This window comes from Peromyscus eremicus, unplaced genomic scaffold (assembly GCF_949786415.1).
Source record: "Peromyscus eremicus unplaced genomic scaffold, PerEre_H2_v1 PerEre#2#chrX_unloc_1, whole genome shotgun sequence".
Lineage (NCBI taxonomy): Eukaryota > Metazoa > Chordata > Mammalia > Rodentia > Cricetidae > Peromyscus > Peromyscus eremicus.
The window spans coordinates 1,000,134-1,018,629 of record NW_026734288.1 but is presented as its reverse complement, the minus strand read 5'-3'; positions in this window follow the sequence as shown (position 1 = coordinate 1,018,629).

Sequence of the window (18,496 nt, the reverse complement as noted above, 5' to 3'; positions counted from 1 at the left end):
AATGGCACCCAACGAGTTGGCAATTTTTCCACCTAAAACCTGAGAAAAGAATCTAAAATGGAGCTAAAAACAGCTTCCTAATTGTCGATCAAATGAGCGGCAGCCTGCTGATTTGAACTACTGGTGGGTTCCTAGCATGCACGCTCGACCTGCAGTATGGCAGGAAGAGGCCTCTGCAAGTGGTACATTAAGCTGCGTGGTGGATTTAGCCTTTGCTAGTACAAAACAAAAAAAGAGGTTTCTGGGATACACGCTGCTTGGATAAAAACATAGACCCATGATAGCTCTCAGAGCTGGCTGTAAACGTTCCACCGCCATGTTGGGAAGCTGTGGTGGGTGGAGCCAGCAGCCACAACTGCTGCAGTTTGAAGCAATAGATTCACAATAAGACAGATTCAGATGTAATAGTTTGCAATGTGTGTAAACTATACATAGGCTTGAAAGAGACAAAAAAGGTGATATATACAGTTATGTAAACAAATACATAGTTTTAAAAAATAAAATCTTTAAAGAGACAGTAAATTAATATAAAAAATAAGCCACGTAAAAATGAATATTACACAGACAATCTGGATTGCGTTGTCTTTGAGATTTTTAACTGCAGAAAAACATTTGATCGTAAAAGATGTTGAGTTAAACCAATATGTATATTTTAAAGATAGCTTGACTTCAAAATTTGGATGTAAGGATGTGTTGCTTTGAAAAGGAGGCTCTGCTTTTGTTTCCATAGAAAGCAAGAGGCTATGGATTTGTTCCAGATTAAGATACATCAGGTTTGACCAGCCAAGATCCCCTGAAAGGTCTCCGATGACACCATGGCCCAGATGATCCAACATCCAGAATGCTTTGAAGGCAACTGGCTCAGACAATACAGCCTCATGGACTATTCCATAATCCTAAAATTTTTTTTTGTGTCCCGATAAGATACAGTGCCCACCTCCAGCACGAAATAGTAAGAGAAGCTATGCCCAAATTCCCAAATTATATGTAATTTTACTTTGTTAAGGTTAAAACCTTCCTTTTTGAAAAAAAAGAAAGAAAAGAAAAGGGGAAGTGCTGTGGGATGGTCTGTATGTCAAGTGTGTTGCTGATTGGTCAATAAATAAATCACTGATTGTCCAATGGCCAGGCAGGAAATGTAGGCGGGATAAGGAGGAAAATAAAGCTGGGAAGTGGAAGGCTGAGTCAGAGAGACAATGCCAGCTGCCACGATGAGAAACAGCATGTGAAGGTGCTGGTAAGCCACAAGCCACATGGCAAGGTATAAATTAATAGAAATGGATTAATTTAAGCTGTAAGAACAGTTAGCAAGAAGCCTGCCATGGCCATACAGTTTGTAAGCAATATTAGTCTCTGTGTTTACTTGGTTGTGTCAGAGCAGCTCTGGGACTTGCAGGTGAGGGAGATTTATCCTGACTGTGGGCCAGCCAGGGAAACTCTAGGTACCAACCAGCGCATAGGAGCTTAAAGGAGAGATTGATGCTCCACAGTCATATCCAGAATCGAGTGAACATCTAATATTACTAAACCCCTTAGGAGACTGAAAATTGATTTTGTAATTAAAAACAAAATCTGGATTTTCAGATGTCACCTGCTGTTTTCAACTGCTTCTTGCCCAGAAGCAGTTTGAAACATGGTACTTCACATAAAGATAAAGATATTGAAACCAACCCTGTGATCAACAAGTACTTAGTGATAACATAATATATTTTTAAGGTTTGTAATGTTTACATGTCTTATGGGTGATGGGAAAGTAGGAGAGTTCAGAAAATATGCGGAAGGATAATGACTCTAGGCACATATATAAACCCACCACAATAGAAATATTGTTTATATTAGTTTTTTTTCATTTTACATACCAATCAAAGATCCAACTCTTCCCTCCTCCTGTCCCTGCAGCTTCCCCCTCCCAATCCTAGAATCATTCTTTTTTTAAAAAAAAAAATTTATTTTGCAATACAATTCAGTTCTACATATCAGCCACAGATTCCCTTGTTCTCCCCCCTCCAGCCCCCCTCACCTTCCCCCCCAGCCCGCCCCTGATTCCAATCTCCTCCAGGGCAAAGCCTTCCCCACAGACTGAGATCAACCTGGTGGATTCAGTCCAGGTAGGTCCAGTCCCCTCCTCCCAGGCTGAGCCAAGGGACCCTGCATAGGCCCCAGGTTTCAAACAGCCGACTCATGCAATGAGCACAGGACCCGGTGCCACTGCCTGGATGCCTCCCAAACAGATCAGGCCAATCAACTGTCTCACCCACTCAGAGGGCCTGATCCAGTTGGTGACCCCTCCGCCATTGGTTCATATTTCATGTGTTTCCGTTCGTTCGGCTATTTGTCTCTGTGCTTAATCCGACCTTGGTCTCAACAATTCTCGCTCATATAAACCCTCCTCATTCTTGCTAATTGGACTCCCAGAGATCCACCTGGGGCCTAGTCATAGATCTCTGCTTCCAGATCCCTCAGTAGTTGGATGAGGTTTCTAGCATGACAATTAGGGTGTTTGGCCATCCCATCACCAGAGTAGGTCAGTTCGGACTGTCTCTCGACCATTGCCAGCAGTCTGTTGTGGGGGTATCTTTGTGGATTTCTGTGGGCCTCTCTAGCACTTTGTTTCTTCCTATTCTCATGTGGTCTTCATTTACCATGGTCTCCTATTCCTTGTTCTCCCTCTCTGTTGTTGATCCAGCTGGGATCTCCCACTCACCCAAGCTCTCTTTCCCTCGACCCTCGCTCTTCACTACCCCCACTCATGTCCAGGCTGTTCATGTAGATCTCATTCCATTTCTCTGTCATTGGGCGATCCCTGTGTCTTTCTTGGGGTCCTGTTTTCCAGGTAGCCTGCCTGGTGATGTGAGTAGCAGTCCAGTCATCCTTGTTCCACATCTAGTATCCTGTTATGAGTGAGTACATACCATGTTTGTCTTTCTGAGTCTGGGATACCTCACTCAGGATGATTTTTTCTAGATCCATCCATTTGTCTGCAAACCTCATGATGTCATTGTTTTTCTCTGCTGAGTAGTATTCCATTGTGTATATGTACCACATTTTGTTTATCCATTCTTAAGTTGAAGGGCATCTAGGTTGTTTCCATGTTCTGGCTGTTACAAACAATGCTGATATGAACATAGCTGAACAAGTGCTCTTGTGGTGTGGTTGAGCATTCCTTGGGTATATGCCCAAGAGTGGTATAGCTGGATCTTGGGGGAGATGGATTCCCAATTTTCTAAGAAATCACCATATTGATTTCCAAAGTGGTTGTACAAGCTTGCATTCCCACCAGCAGTGGAGGAGAGTTCCCCTAGCTCCACATCCTCTCCAGCATAAGGTGTCTTCAGTGTTTTTGATCTTAGCCATTCTGACAGGCGTAAGGTGGTATCTCAGAGTTGTTTTGATTTGCATTTCCCTGATGATTAGGGATGTTGAGCAATTCCTTAAATGTCTTTCAGCCATTTGAGTTTCCTCTGTTGAGAATTCTCTGTTTAGTTCTATAGCCCATTTCTTAATTGGACTGTTGGGCATTTTGGTGTCTAATTTCTTGAGTTCCTTATATATTCTGGATATCAGTCCTCTGTCAGATGTGGGATTGGTGAATATCTTTTCCCATTCTGTAGGCTGTCGCTTTGCTTTGTTGACCGTATCCTTTGCCCTACAAAAGCTTCTCAGTTTCAAGAGGTCCCATTGATTGATTGTTTCTCTCAGTGTCTGTGCTACTGGTGTTCTATTTAGAAAGTGGTCTCCTATGCCAATGCATTCAAGACTACTTCCAACTTTCTCTTCTAGCAGGTTCAGAGTAGCTGGATTTATGTTGAGGTCCTTGATCCACTTGGACTTAAGTTTTTTGCACGGTGATAGATATGGATCTATTTGCAGCCTTCTACATGTTGATATCCAGTTTTGCCAGCACCATTTGTTGAAGATGCTTTCTTTTTTCCATTGTGCACTTTTGGCTTCTTTGTCAAAAATTATTTGTTCATAGGTGTGCGGATTAATGTCAGGGTCTTCAATTCGATTCCATTGGTCCACATGTCGGTTTTTATGTCAGTACCAAGCTGTTTTTATTACTGTAGCTCTATAGTACAGCTTGAAGTCAGGGATCGTGATGCCTCCAGAGGTTGTTTTATTGTACAGGATTCTTTTGGCTATCCTGGGTTTTTTGTTTTTCCATATGAAGTTGAGTATTATTCTTACCAAGTCTGAGAAGAATTGTGTTGGTATTTTGATGGGGATTGCATTGAATCTGTAGGTTGCTTTTGGTAAGATTGCCATTTTTACTATGTTAGTTCTGCTTATCCATGAGCATGGGAGATCTTTCCATTTTCTGACATCTTCTTCAATTTCTTTTTTCAGGGACTTAAAGTTCTTGTCATATAGGTCCTTCACTTGCTTGGTTAGTGTTACCCCAAGGTATTTTATGTCATTTGTGGCTATAGTAAAGGGTGATGTATCTCTGATTTCCTTCTCTGCTTTTTTGTCCATTGTATATAGGAGGGCTACTGATTTTTTTGAGTTGATCTTGTATCCTGCTATGTTGCTGAAGGTGTTTATAAGTTGTATCAGTTCCTTGGTGGAATCTTTGGGGTTGCTCAAATATACTATCATGTCATCTGCAAATAGGGAAAGCTTGACTTCTTCCTTTCCAATTTGTATCCCCTTAATCTCCTTATGTTGTCTTATTGCTCTGGCTAGAACTTCAAGTACTATATTGAATAAGTATGGGGAGAGCGGACAGCCTTGCCTCGTTCCTGATTTTAGTGAAATTGCTTTGAGTTTCTCTCCATTTAATTTGATGTTGGCTGTTGGCTTGCTGTAAATTGCCTTTATTATGTTTAGGTATGTTCCCTGTATTCCTGATCGCTCCAAGACCTTTATCATGAAGGGGTGTTGGATTTTGTCAAATGCCTTTTCAGCATCTAGTGAGATGATCATGTGGTTTTTTTCTTTGAGTTTGTTTATATGGTGTATCACATTGACAGACTTTCGTATGTTGAACCATCCTTGCATCCCTGGAATGAATCCTACTTGATCATGGTGGATAATTGTTTTGATGTGTTCTTGGAGTCTGTTTGCCAGTATTTTATTGAGTATTTTTGCATCAATGTTCATGAGGGAGATCGGTCTGTAGTTCTCTTTCTTTGTTGTATCCTTGTTTGGTTTGGGAATCAGGGTAATTGTAGCCTCATAGAAGGAGTTTGGTAATGTTTCTTCTGTTTCTATTGTATGGAACAATTTAGAGAGTATTGGTATTAACTCTTCTTTGAAGATCTGGTAGAATTCTGCACTGAAACCATCTGGTCCTGGGCTTTTTTTGGTTGGGAGACTTTTAATGACTGTTTCTATTTCATTAGGGGTTATTGGACTATTTAAATAGTTTATCTGGTCTTGATTTAATTTAGGTATGTGGTAACTATCCAGAAAATTATCCATTTCTTTTAGGTTTTCCAGTTTTGTGGAATAGAGGTTTTTGAAGTATGACCTGATGATTCTCTGGATTTCCTCAATGTCTGTTGTTATGTCCCCCTTTTCATTTCTGATTTTGTTGATTTGGATGCTCTCTCTCTCTGTCTTTTGGTTAGTTTGGATAAGGGCTTGTCTATCTTGTTGATTTTCTCGAAAAACCAACTCTTTGTTTCATTAATTTTTTGTATTGTTCTCTTTGTTTCTATTTTATTGATTTCAGCTCTCACTTTGATAATTTCCTGGCATCTATTTTTCCTGGGAGACTTTGCTTCTTCCTGTTCTAGAACTTTCAGGTGTGCTGTTAAGTCACCAGTGTGAGATTTCTCCAGCCTATTTATGTGGGCGTTTCATGCTATGAATTTCCCTCTTAGTACTGCTTTCATAGTGTCCCATAGGTTTGGATATGTGGTGTCTTCATTTTTGTTGATCTCTAGGAAGTCTTTAATTTCTTTCTTTATTTCTTCCTTAACCCATTGGTGATTCAGTTGGGTATTGTTCAGTTTCCATGAGATTGTAGGATTTCTGTAGTTTTTGTTGTTGTTGAAATCCAACTTTAGACCATGGTGGTCTGATAGAACACAGGAGGTTATTCCAATTGTTTTGTATCTGTTTAGATTTGTTTTGTGACCAAGTATGTGGTCGATTTTAGAGAAGGTTCCATGGGGTGCTGAGAAGAAGGTATATTCTTTTTTGTTAGGATGGAATGTTCTGTAGATGTCGATTAAGTCCATTTGAGTCATGACATCAGTTAAGTCCTTTATTTCTCTGTTAAGTTTCAATTTGGGGGATCTGTCCAGTGGTGAAAGTGGGGTGTTGAGGTCTCCCACTATTAATGTGTGGGGTTTTATATGTCATTTAAGCTTTAATAATGTTTCTTTTACATATGTGGGTGCCCTTGTGTTTGGGGCATAAATGTTCAGAATTGAGACTTCATCTTGGTGGATCTTTCCTGTGATGAGTATGTAATGCCCTTCTTGATCTCTTTTGATTGATTTTAGTTTGAAGTCTATTTTGCTGGATATCAGGATGGCTACACCCCCTTGTTTCTTAAGACCGTTTGATTGGAAAGTCTTTTCCCAGCCTTTTATTTTTAGGTAGTGTCTATCTTTGAATTTGAGATGTGTTTCTTGTATGCAGCAGAAAGATGGGTCCTGCTTTCGTATCCATTCTGTAAGCCTATGTCTTTTTATAGGTGAATTAAGTCCATTGATATTGAGGGATATTAATGTCCAGTGATTGTTCATTCCTGTTATTTTTTGGTGGTGATGTGTGTGTACTTTTCTTCGTTGGGGTTTACTGCTGTGGCTTTATCTATTGCCTGTGTTTTTGAGGGTGTATCTGACTTCCTTAGGTTGGAATTTTCCTTCTAGTGCTTTCTGTAGGGCTGGATTTGTTGATAAATATTGTTTAAATCTGGCTTTGTCATGGAATGTCTTGTTCACTCTATCTATGATGATTGAAAGTTTTGCTGGGTATATTAGTCTAGGCTGACATCCATGGTCTCTTAGTGTCTGCATTACATCTGTCCAGGACCTTCTGGCTTTCAAAGTCTCCATTGAGAAATCGGGTGTTATTCTGATAGGTTTGCCTTTATATGTCACTTGGCCTTTTTTCTTTGCTGCTCTTAATATTCTTTCTTTATTCTGTACGTTTAATTGTTTAATTATTATGTGGAGAGGGGACTTTTTTGGGGGGATCTAGTCTGTTTGGTGTTCTATAGGCTTCCTGTATCTTCATAGGCATTTCCTTCTTTAAGTTGGGAAAGTTTTCTTCTATGATCTTGTTGAATATATTTTCTGTGCTCTTGAGTTGGTATTCTTCTCCTTCTTCTACCCCTATTATTCGTAGGTTTGGTCTTTTCATGGTGTCCCAAATTTCTTGGACATTTTGGTTTATGACTTTGTTGACTTTAGTGTTTTCTTTGACTGATGAATCTATTTCTTCTATTGTATCTTCAACGCTAGAGATTCTCTCTTCCATCTCTTGCATTCTGTTGATTATACTTGCATCTGAAGTTCCCAATCGTTTTCTCAGATTTTCTATTTCCAGCATTCCCTCTGTTTGTGTCTTCTTCATTTTTTCTATTTCCCTTTTCAGGTCTTGGACTGTTTCCTTCATTTGTTTCATTGATTTTTCTTGATTTTCTTTCAGTATTTTATTGTTCTCTTCCAGGACTTTTTTGATTTCTTCTAATTCGTTTGCCCTTTCCTCTAGTTGTTTACAGCATTCTTCACATTTTTTTGTCTTTTCCTCTACACGAGCCTCTAGCTTCTTCATGATGACATTCATAAGGCTATTTTGTTCTGCTTCTTCCAATTTCTGATGTTCAGGTCTAGGTGTTGGAGGAGGGCTAGGGCCTGGTGATGGTGTATTGCTATTCATTTTGTTGCATGTGTTTCTGCCTTGATGTCTGCCCATCTCTTTGTGGTTCGTTCTTGGCCTTATCCGCACACTTGGTTCAGACAGAGCTGACAGATTGAGGAAGTCTCTCTCTCTTGTCCAGATGGGAGCTCTCTTGTCCAAATTGGAAGTCCAGGGCAGGATGGGAGCTCTTGTTCAGAAGGGATGTCCGGGGGAGGATGGGTGCTCTCTCTCTCTCTCTCTCTCTCTCTCTCTCTCCTCCAGATGGGAAATCCGGGGCAAGATGGGAGCTGGAGGCCAGCCTCTAAGTCTCAAGAAGAGGCTTGGGGCTCAGGCAGATGGGCGTGGGGTCAGGGTGTGGAGACAGCAGGGTCTGCCAGGGGTCTTGGAGAAGGGGATCCTTCCCGGTGGGGCTAGAAGAGAACTTGCCCGGTGACCACAAACTGGGGCCAAGTTGGACAGATCTTCCCGAGTGGCTGGTGCCCAGGGATGGGGTTGGGGGCAAGTTAGGGGACTCACCTGTGCTTCAGAAGGGAAGTCCAGGGCAAGATGGGAGCTGGGAGCTGGGGGCCGGCCTCTAAGTCTCAGGAAGAGGCTTGGGGCTCAGGCGGATGGGGGTGGGGGCAGGGCGTGGAGACTGCAGGGTCTGCCAGGGGTCATGGAGAAGGGGATCCTTCCCGGTGGGGCTGTGCTTCCCCTAGAATCATTCTTAACTATATGTATGTACTTGCATAAAACCCAGTTGGAGTGGACATGACCTACATGAGTGGCACTGCCTTGTCTTTGTGGATAGATTTCCACAATGTACAAAATGAAAGGGCCAGTTAAAGGCATGGCTTACTTCCTTTTGAGTGAGGTGTGTTCCCACTGACCCCATAAGCTCATTTATTTGAATGCCTTTCTCTAGGAGGTGGATCTCTTTAGCAAAGTTTAGAAGTTATGTCTTCAAAAAGGTTGTTTCTCATCTTGGATGGGCTTTGATCTATCAATGGCACATTTCATGCATGAGTAAGCAACACAAATGTAAAGGCATACAACTTGGGCCTGCTTCAGCATCTCTGCCTTTAACAGCTTGAGTGCAGATACAGAATGTTGGAAATTTTCTCCTGTGTCACAAATGAGTAAAGATGATACCTGAAAAAAAACTCCAGTTTCCACATTAATCCTGATTAAATTTGCATATCCATCTGTAAATTTCCTCAAAGCTGTTACTACTGCTAAAGAGAAAACAGTGAACTCTAAGTGATAAAGGCAAATGTGAACTGCTCAGCCAGGGCAAGAAAATTAGCCTCAGCCCTTATGGAGAGATTGGTAGTAGGTGTCAGCACAACTGAAGGGCACTGCAGGTTCACTAGAATGTTAGTAGCTAACAAAGATGAACAATGGAATAGACTCTTTAAATGTATTTAAAAAAAACAGAAGAGTAAAAAGAACAAAAAACTTCTGTTAGGATAATTTCACACCACTTATGGCTGACAAATTCCAATTGGAAGTTTGTGTCACATTTAAATACTTCAACTTAGTATATGATATGGTATGTGTTTTATAGAAATTCTATTTTAAACATTATTTTTTCGGGGGCTAGAGAGATGGCTCAGTGGTTAAGAGCACCGACTGCTCTCCTAGAGGTCCTGAGTTCAATTCCCAGCAACCACGTGGTGGCTCACAATCACCTGTAATGAGATCTGGTGCCCTCTTCTGTCCTGCAGGGACACATGCAGGCAGAATACTGTATGCATAATAAATAAATAAATCTTAAAAAAAAAACATTATTTTTTGCAATGCAGACATTTCATCTTGTTTCTTCATGCCTCTTTCTTTGACTTTTACATAATGCGCAATTGATCTCTGGGAGGAAGGATCATATAACACGTCTCTCTCCTCAGTGATTGAAATGACTCAATTTACATTCTAAATAGGAGGTGAGTATCTATGTTTGTGTGTAATATCAAAACATCTATATTATGAATTAATTGAGAGAATTTATCCAGAAAAAACTAAAATGGTGAGAAACTGAAAAGTGGGTAATTCACATAAGTCATGTGCACTCAAAAGTATTTACTCTCACAACCACTTGAAAAAAAGAAAAATCCCTTGTAAAAACTAAGGGGTAAATTAAACATTAGGAAGTACTGCAAATGAAGCATTTCTGTAACAACAGTCATCATACCTTATCTCTGTTTATATTTTTACCTGAGACTATGTCATCTCTCTCTTCCCTTCCATGTGGATTCTCTCAGAAAACTTTATTTTAAAACTTCACCTTCCTGGTAATATTTCAGATTTCAAACACCGACAGCACCCTGAGCTCGCTACCACACATAGAGACTGGAAGGCAAGGATCAAAAACCTTATTCTATGTTCTAAAGCAGAGCAAAGATACAGAGTACTATTGATTCTTAGAGGCAGACCAAACTAAAGGTTCCCCTTTCATGCATTCAGACCAGCATCATGAAGGTATTTAGTAGGTGGGAATATGATTGAATTAAGCTCCTACATACAGCAGAGTCAGCTAGCCATTTCAAATGGAGGCTCAGCACAGCTGTTATTCAGAACTTTCAAGGATCCTTAAGGACACGCACACATTTTGTCTCTCTTTAATGACTGATTAAAACACCTTTGATGCTTTAATTGAAAATGACAGACAAAATCTGTGGAGCAGATGCAGATGAAAGTATTTCATCTGTCAAAAAAAACTATGTATTTGAGGCAAAAAGCATAAGGACAATCCATGCCTCATTAATGCCTTCAGTGACATTTCCCATTGTCTCCCATGAACTAGTTTACTATAATTACTTATGTCGTATAATTAATATTATTTTATCTTTTTATTTTTGAAGGCAGGGTTTTTCTGTGTAACGAACTTGGCTGTCCTCGAACTCACTCTTTAGACCAAGATGGCCTAAAACTGACAAGGATTGACCTGTCTGTGCCTCTCCAGTGGTGATATTAAAGTTGGCTGATGATGTCATAGGAAAAAAATTCATTGAAATGAAAAAGGAACACACAAAATAGCTGTAATTAGGTGAACCCTGCCCTCTGATGGAAAAACAACATCTCAGGCATTTCTGCCTATTTATTACCAAAAAATGAACAATGTTTCAGGCATAATACCTACAGGCAGAGGGGTCATTCTATCCAGGTGAGTAAGACATCAGGTTGGAATCATGTCAGGAAGGACAGTAGGGGATCACTGCTGAGGCTTAAACTATTATTGGAGAAGACTGGGGGTGAATATTTTCTGAACACTACCAACATTCACATGCAGGACAGGAGGTTCTCATTCTGCTGTGCCAGAAATGGTTGGTTTTACAAGTTTCCCAATTATCTGAGTGTGTGGTCTCTGACATGGAAGTTTCCCTGTACACAAATGACACTCATTCAGTTTTTCACAAATTCCAAACTTCTTCTGCTCTTCATAAACACATTTACTAATTTGTATGTTAGAATTTACATCAAGTAATGTAGTATGAAATAAACACATTTTAGTTTGTATTATGATCCATGGAGCCGATAATGTTAATGACACATTTCTACCATTAAATGAACACTTATCATTCCAATTCAGCATTTACTGAGAACAAACCATTAATATATGTATCCAGAATTTAATTAAGAAAATAATTAAAAGTTAAAATTTTCTATAATATACTTAGTTAAAATTGCAAATATTGTGAACATAATAATCTTCATGTACAATGTAACACAAACACTAATATCCGATCTTACTGATGGTTATAAACTAGTACTACCTGAGTTAAAGTCCTTACATTTTACTCATTTTTGCTTTAGTTAATTTTGGTACAAATTTAGCACCATAATAAAAAATAATTTCTGTATAAAATCAATCTATATGAAATTTTATTGCCTATGCAGGTTTTTTTTTAACCAAGAAGCTGCTCAGTGAATATCAGCTATATTTCTTGGTAAAATGGTTCTAAATTTCATTTATACATATGGCTTCTTGATTTATTTTCTTTGACATCAGTTAAGATATGAACATGGTTTAATATACTCTAGTCAAGTCATTCTAATTTAAAGAACATTTTCTCTGTTTAAACCCTGGGAAAGTGATTGTCACATTTTTTTACTATTTACAAATTTTCTGAAGTAATATAATTTTTGAGCTTGAGGGATCATACTTGCAATATTCTTTATATCTGTATAGTTTCTCCCTAGTGTAAATTCTGCAATGATCTTTAAGAGTTGATAAGTAGTTAACAGACTTCTCATATTGTTCCCATTTACTGGAGCAATGTGGGGTATGCCACTTCAAATTTGGTGATTTTATTGAATCTTTTCTGTACTTACCATAATCAAACTATATATTTCAGAATTGCTGTAGTTCTAGTTCTAGTACACTGACAACAATTTCAGGACTCATTTAAAATTACTTCTATAAACCTGATCTTGGGTATGCATCTGCTACAGAAAAAACGACTGTGAATATTGTTCAGGCATATTCTGAAATTTGACATTGTTATAATGATTTAGGAACAGCAATTTAGTGAAAACTAGTAAGTTTAAGAGACAAAACAGAGTTCTCAGTTTTCATTATTCATTGTGAAATTAATAAATCTCTGTTGCAAAGTGTCTGAAGAAGAATCATATAAAGCACGTAAGAGCATTCTGACACTTGGCACAGTTCCTACCAAAGGAAATCTCCTAAACAGCAGGCTTCCATTTCATGAAAGCTAGAATGTGCTATTTCTTAAAAATTATGTGGTTGTCATGCAGGCTTTTCTGAGACAGACATACATTCTGTGAATAAGAGCTCTGTGGAACTTGGCACATTGAGGACACTGGGAAACATTCTGTAAAACTTACATTTCTACTTCAAGTACACAGGAATGTTCTGTTTCTTAAACACGAAGGGCTGTTACGTTGCCATCTACTTTTACAAGTGGCTCTATGGATATGTTCATCACAGTTGTCTACTAAGCAAAACATTCTATTTCCATGTCCCTGTGGTTTACTGATTAAATAGTATCTTTGCATGCCATTGGCCATAATAACTACTCAGCATTGAGTCAGGGTGTGGTGATTTATGACATTAATCCTCCCAACAAGTGGCACTGGAAGGAGGATATCTGTCAATTTGAGGCCAAATTAATGTACATCACACATTGCAGGGTATAGCGATATACAGAACGATTCTGTCTCTAAACAAACAAGCAAAAATACTCCAGGGAGTAGGGAACACACAAAAACCTCAGCAATGAGAATACTTTGGATTATTAGAGCTTCTTGCACGGTCATTGTGTTCTTAAAGTCACCTTCTGAGAATTAATATTTCAGACGGGGAGTCTTGATTCATAGACTGAGCTGAGCTACCTGCTCCATACTTCTGCTTGTCTTTGAGGAAGGCTGTGCTACCGTGTTTCACAAATGCACGCTGGGTTGACATAGGGATCAAATACCGGAATCTTGTGCATTCAGTATTTTAATTATTTTTATTTGACATGAGTATATTAAAATGAATTTCTCCTAAAAAATTTGATGTGTAGAAACTCTGGATTTTGAGTTACTTTCAAATTGCTGAGCCATAATGAGACTAGAGTGCTCCAATTAATAAACACTCTTTTTTGCATAATTTGGCTCTTTTGTGTGGGTCGTATTTTCTAGTTTCAGTCTTCTACTTTGAACATCTATGAGGTTGTATGAGTGAAAATGTGTGCATGGATGTGTACATATGGTTTATAGGAAACATTCTTGATTGTTCATCTTATTAACTGAGGCAAGATAAACCCACAACTTGTCAAGATAGCTAGTCTTTCTATCTTTCAATATGTTCTGTGGGTATCCATGACTCTCCCTGCAAGGCTTGAATTACAGGCTTGCTACCCCACCTGGCATTTACTTGGGTTATAGTGATCTGTAATATGCTCCTCTCCAAATTTATTCACTACATTTCCCATTCCACTTATGAATGAGTCTATTCACTCTTTGCTTTTTTAATTATTCCTAGCCTTGATACACACTAACACTGTTGTCCCTAACACTCCAAATTACTAACCTCCCCATTTCTGTATGAACATATTGTTGTTGTTTTTTTTTTGTTTGTTTTGTTTTTGTTTTTCGAGACAGGGTTTCTCTGTGTAGCTTTGCGCCTTGCCTGGGACTCATTTGGTAGCCCAGGCTGGCCTCGAACTCACAGAGATCCGCCTGGCTCTGCCTCCCAAGTGCTGGGATTAAAGGCGTGCGCCACCACCGCCCGGCGTATGAACATATTGTTACAATTACCATTATCCAAATTACAATAATAGTAAGACACCTCATATATCTTAATTGTTCTTTCCCTCCATGCTGAGGACATCTTGACTTAATTTTTCCTCTGGCACCTTATATCATTTCCCCTTCTTTTTAATTTTTAAGCATTCTCTATATCTGATGCCCATGAGTCTTCTCTGGTTACCTCTATTTTTTCATTCTCTACTCTTTCCTTATAGCTAGCCTCTATTGCCAAGTGTTTAATAATGACATTTTCTTATATTGTGTATGTTTTGATTATCATTGTTTCAATGCCTCCCTCTTCTTTTTGTTCAGGAGCCTGTGATACTTTCAAATTCCTTCTAAATCCTTAGTACATTATGTGTTCCTGTTGCATTTTCTTTCCAATCACTTATTTTGAGAATTCTTCTTTCCATTTGACAGAACACTTTCTAATTTCATGACGTATACCAATATCGTCCAACACATTGATATGCATATGTAAATGAAAGTAAAATATCCATATGGGATTGTGAAAAGTTATTCAGTTTTTTGTAAAACAGTCATGCTTTTTAACGAAATTATTTTCAATTGTGATGATTCTCCTACAACTTTCACAATTTTGATTTTCTTTAATGCTGTGTAATTCCATTATCTATATCACATTTTTAAATCTTTTTCTGTGGAAAAATTTATAAATAACAGAGATTTCTTTTCCCATAGGGACATAAATTACCATAATGCAATTTGCAGGCAAATTGATGGAACTAGAAAAAATTATCCTTAGTGAGGTAACCCAAACTCAGAAAAACAAATATGGTATGTACTCACTTATAAGTGGATTCTAGATATAAAATAAAGATCAGACTACAGCCCACAGAACCATGAAGGCTATGTATATATAGCATGGAGGACCCTAGGACGACCATGGCTTATAATAAGTTTTGGTTTTACTAAAAAAAAATTACCTTCATGCAACATTTTTGGTAGTGGAATGGTGAAGTATACTCAAAGTTTATTTTATGGAAGTCCTTAAAAAAGTATGTCTTGTTAAAGAACAAATATTTTCCAACCAACTCCTTCAGAACAGAAAAAAAGAAACATAAAAATGAAAAGTAATACATCAAGTATCAGTAAATACGTAGCTGAAGAAAAGGAGGTGTATTGTACAAGCTAGGGCATCAGAGACAGTTGAACTTAGCTTGTGGGAACTCATAGACTCTAAACCAACAGTTAGAGAGCCTGCATGGAACCATCCTAGACCCTTTGCATATGTGTGAAAGTTGTGTACCTCCATCTGTTTGGAAGGCTCCTAGCAGTGGGATCAGGATCTGTGCCTGGTGCTTAGCTGGTAACTTCTTGTCTATGCTGTATTACTTGCCCAACCTTGGTGCAAGAGAAGGCTGTTGATTTTGTCTTACTTGATGTTCCATGCTTGGTTCAAGCCCATGGGAGGCCTGCCCCTTTCTGAATGGAGATGGAGAAGGAATGAGTGGGGAGTGAGGTAGATGGGAGGAAGTGAGAGGAAGTATGAGTTCAGGAGAAGAATCTGGGCTCAGTATGGGAAATAAATAAAAAATGAAAATAAATCATTAAAATTTGTAAAAAGAAAAAGGACACATCACTGTTTCGGGTATGGAAGTGTCTTAAAGATGAGAAACAGTGTAATTTACTTCATTAATCTACTAAAATTCAAACAAAATCATCCTAGTAGTTTTAGTAAATGGTCTTAGTTCATTGATGCTGATATATTCTGCTGTTTGGAATTAATGTAATTAATGTAAATATCTGAATGATGATGCATGGGAGCAAGTGTCTTTTCACTCTTACATCTTTACTGCATAATACTTATTGTACAAATTAAACTCAGTTCTCCCTTTCTCTCACACCCCAAGTGGCACCTTAGGGCAACTTACTTAGAACAAAAGGTTTTTCTTCATGCCAGGTGCTTCAAGACATGATGCATGCTATGCTGTTATCAATTTCTCTTCTCCTGCCCTGCTAGAAAATGGAGACATAGAAAAATAAAGGCAGTTTTACTTTAGTGCCTCATAGGTGCTCTTACCTAACCACTTGCTAGATTGTAGTTTGAGCTCATTTATAATAAACTCGTAAGGTGTCACCTAACCACCAATAAAGATATATTTTGTGCAAATAAATTCCCTTTCTGACTTATTCTAGGCCATATGTGACCCCATCTCCTTTATTCATGCCCCTTTTGGGTACAAATGAAGCTGACTAGCACTGCTCTTATGGGGACTTTAAAGTGTTTGCATTGTATTGTAAAAGAGTGGCTGCTGGTGAGGTTGTGGACTGGTTCTGTGAGAAAACTGCCAGAATTTTGTCACAGAGGTATAAAGTGAATGGAGAAAAGAGCTTGGTGTACTTAGAGTTTTTTTTTCCTCAGATTATTCTTGCTGATGGTAGCAATTCTTCTGGAGACCCTGGGAAGGAAATATTAGAGACTGAACCCTAATAGTTTATTATTTTATTAATGAGGCATTTAATGTTTTTTTTATATTCTCTTCTATTAAGCATTTCAACATTAACATTGTTAAATTGTTTTGACAAAACAGTACACATTGGGAGTACAACATCTACCCTTAGATTTGCATTCTGAAATAGACACATGAGGATCATGAGTTCAAATGAATCCTTGAATTATTACTGACATCCAAGCCAGGATGAATAATAAACAACAAAATCTCAAAGGTATATATGAAAAACAAAACCTGGAACAAAAAACCATCACCCCTTCATAAACACCCTTGCTTGAAAAGTATGACCACACACTGCCTGATATTTAAATAAACAATGGACTACTTAGGTGATGGGGATCCCATTCTATACATCATGGCAGAAAATACCTGTCACTAACTAAAAACACAATAGAAGATAAACAAAAGCCACAGAAGGACTATAAAAACTACAAAATAAACTTCACTAAATGGATTTGCCATACATAGAAGACACGTTATTGTCTACCTTAAATGTTTCAAAATAGAAACCATAATGCAGTGATCTTCACCATCAATCTTGAGTGAATGTAGTAAGTAATTTACTTCCTTCAAGGGTACAATGAAAAATAAATGAAATGCGATTTTTTTCTCTTGAAGCTGAAGACAACTATGATGTCTAAAGTCTTTACCAAATTGTTTACTTGCATAGGGTTTTTCTTTTGTATGAATTTTTTCCCATTTCCAGACTTCAAAACTATATAAATAGGCTTTAAAATACTTACAGCACTAGAAACATGTCTGGGCAGTTAAGAAATGTTCATTCCCTGGACCAAGGTCTGATTTTTGACAACTTTTTATAATTCCTGCTACAAGATCCAAGGGTTTAACATCTCAGGATCCAGCATGCACATTCACATATCCCCACAGACACACAGTGACATCACATAATTACAATTAAAACAAATTTTTAAACAACCAAATTTGATGAAGGTTTTTCTTCTGTAAGCATTTATTCCTATAACAGGTGTTGAGGCTTTTAATGGCTTACATACAGAGTTTTTCTTCACCATAAATTGGTTCATGTAACAAAAAATAACCATTTAAGCATAAAGTTTGGGAAATCAATCCTCGTAAGATGGTGATTTCATTTGGGAATATATAGGAGATGCTGCCCTGCTGGAAGAAATATCTCACTAGGGGTAGGCTGTTAGAATTCACATCCACACACCATTTCCAGTTCCCTCTCTGCTTCATACTAAATCTTAAGGATGTGAGTTCTTAGCTTCCTATTTTAGCTGCCATGTCTGAAACTTGTTGCCATACCACTTTCATGGTAATTCTCTATCACTCTGGAATGAAGGGCCATATTAAATTCACTTATAAAGTGACCTAGACATTATATCACAACAGAAAAGTAAATAATACAAACCCACAAAGTTTTATACCTGAATTACTCATTTTTATGCAATTTAAGTATAAAGTCTAACAGGGTTACATTATCATTTAAATTTATACTTTAAGTGTTAAAGCTCTGAAGAGAAAGGTTTATTGACTTTCAGATTCAGGTTATAGTGACAGCTGTGAAGGAAAGGTATCCTGGATACCTACAGCTGTGAGAAAAAAAGTTCCCTGACAATTGGGAAGTCAGGCGTATATATACCTAAAGCTGTATTCCAATGGGGAATGGTCTCCCTACAGGATTTAATAATTTTGCTTTTCTTCAAAAAAAAAGCCATTGCAGCTGGACTCTGCTCTACTCTGCTGAGTTTCCCAGTGGAGATGTCCATGGTTGCCCTGTTCCACTCCCCTAAGGGAGTTTCTCAGCAGACCTGTCAAATGCTTCTCTGCTCTGCTTTACTAGAGAGTTTCCCAGGGGAGATGTTCGTTTCTTTTCAGCTCCAGCCCAAATTGTTACTTCTCGACTTCACTCAAGTAAAGGGGAAAACTGCTGCAGAAATGTAGCAGTCACTGATGAAAAGGTTGTTACTTCTGCTCTGGTCCTTTAAGAG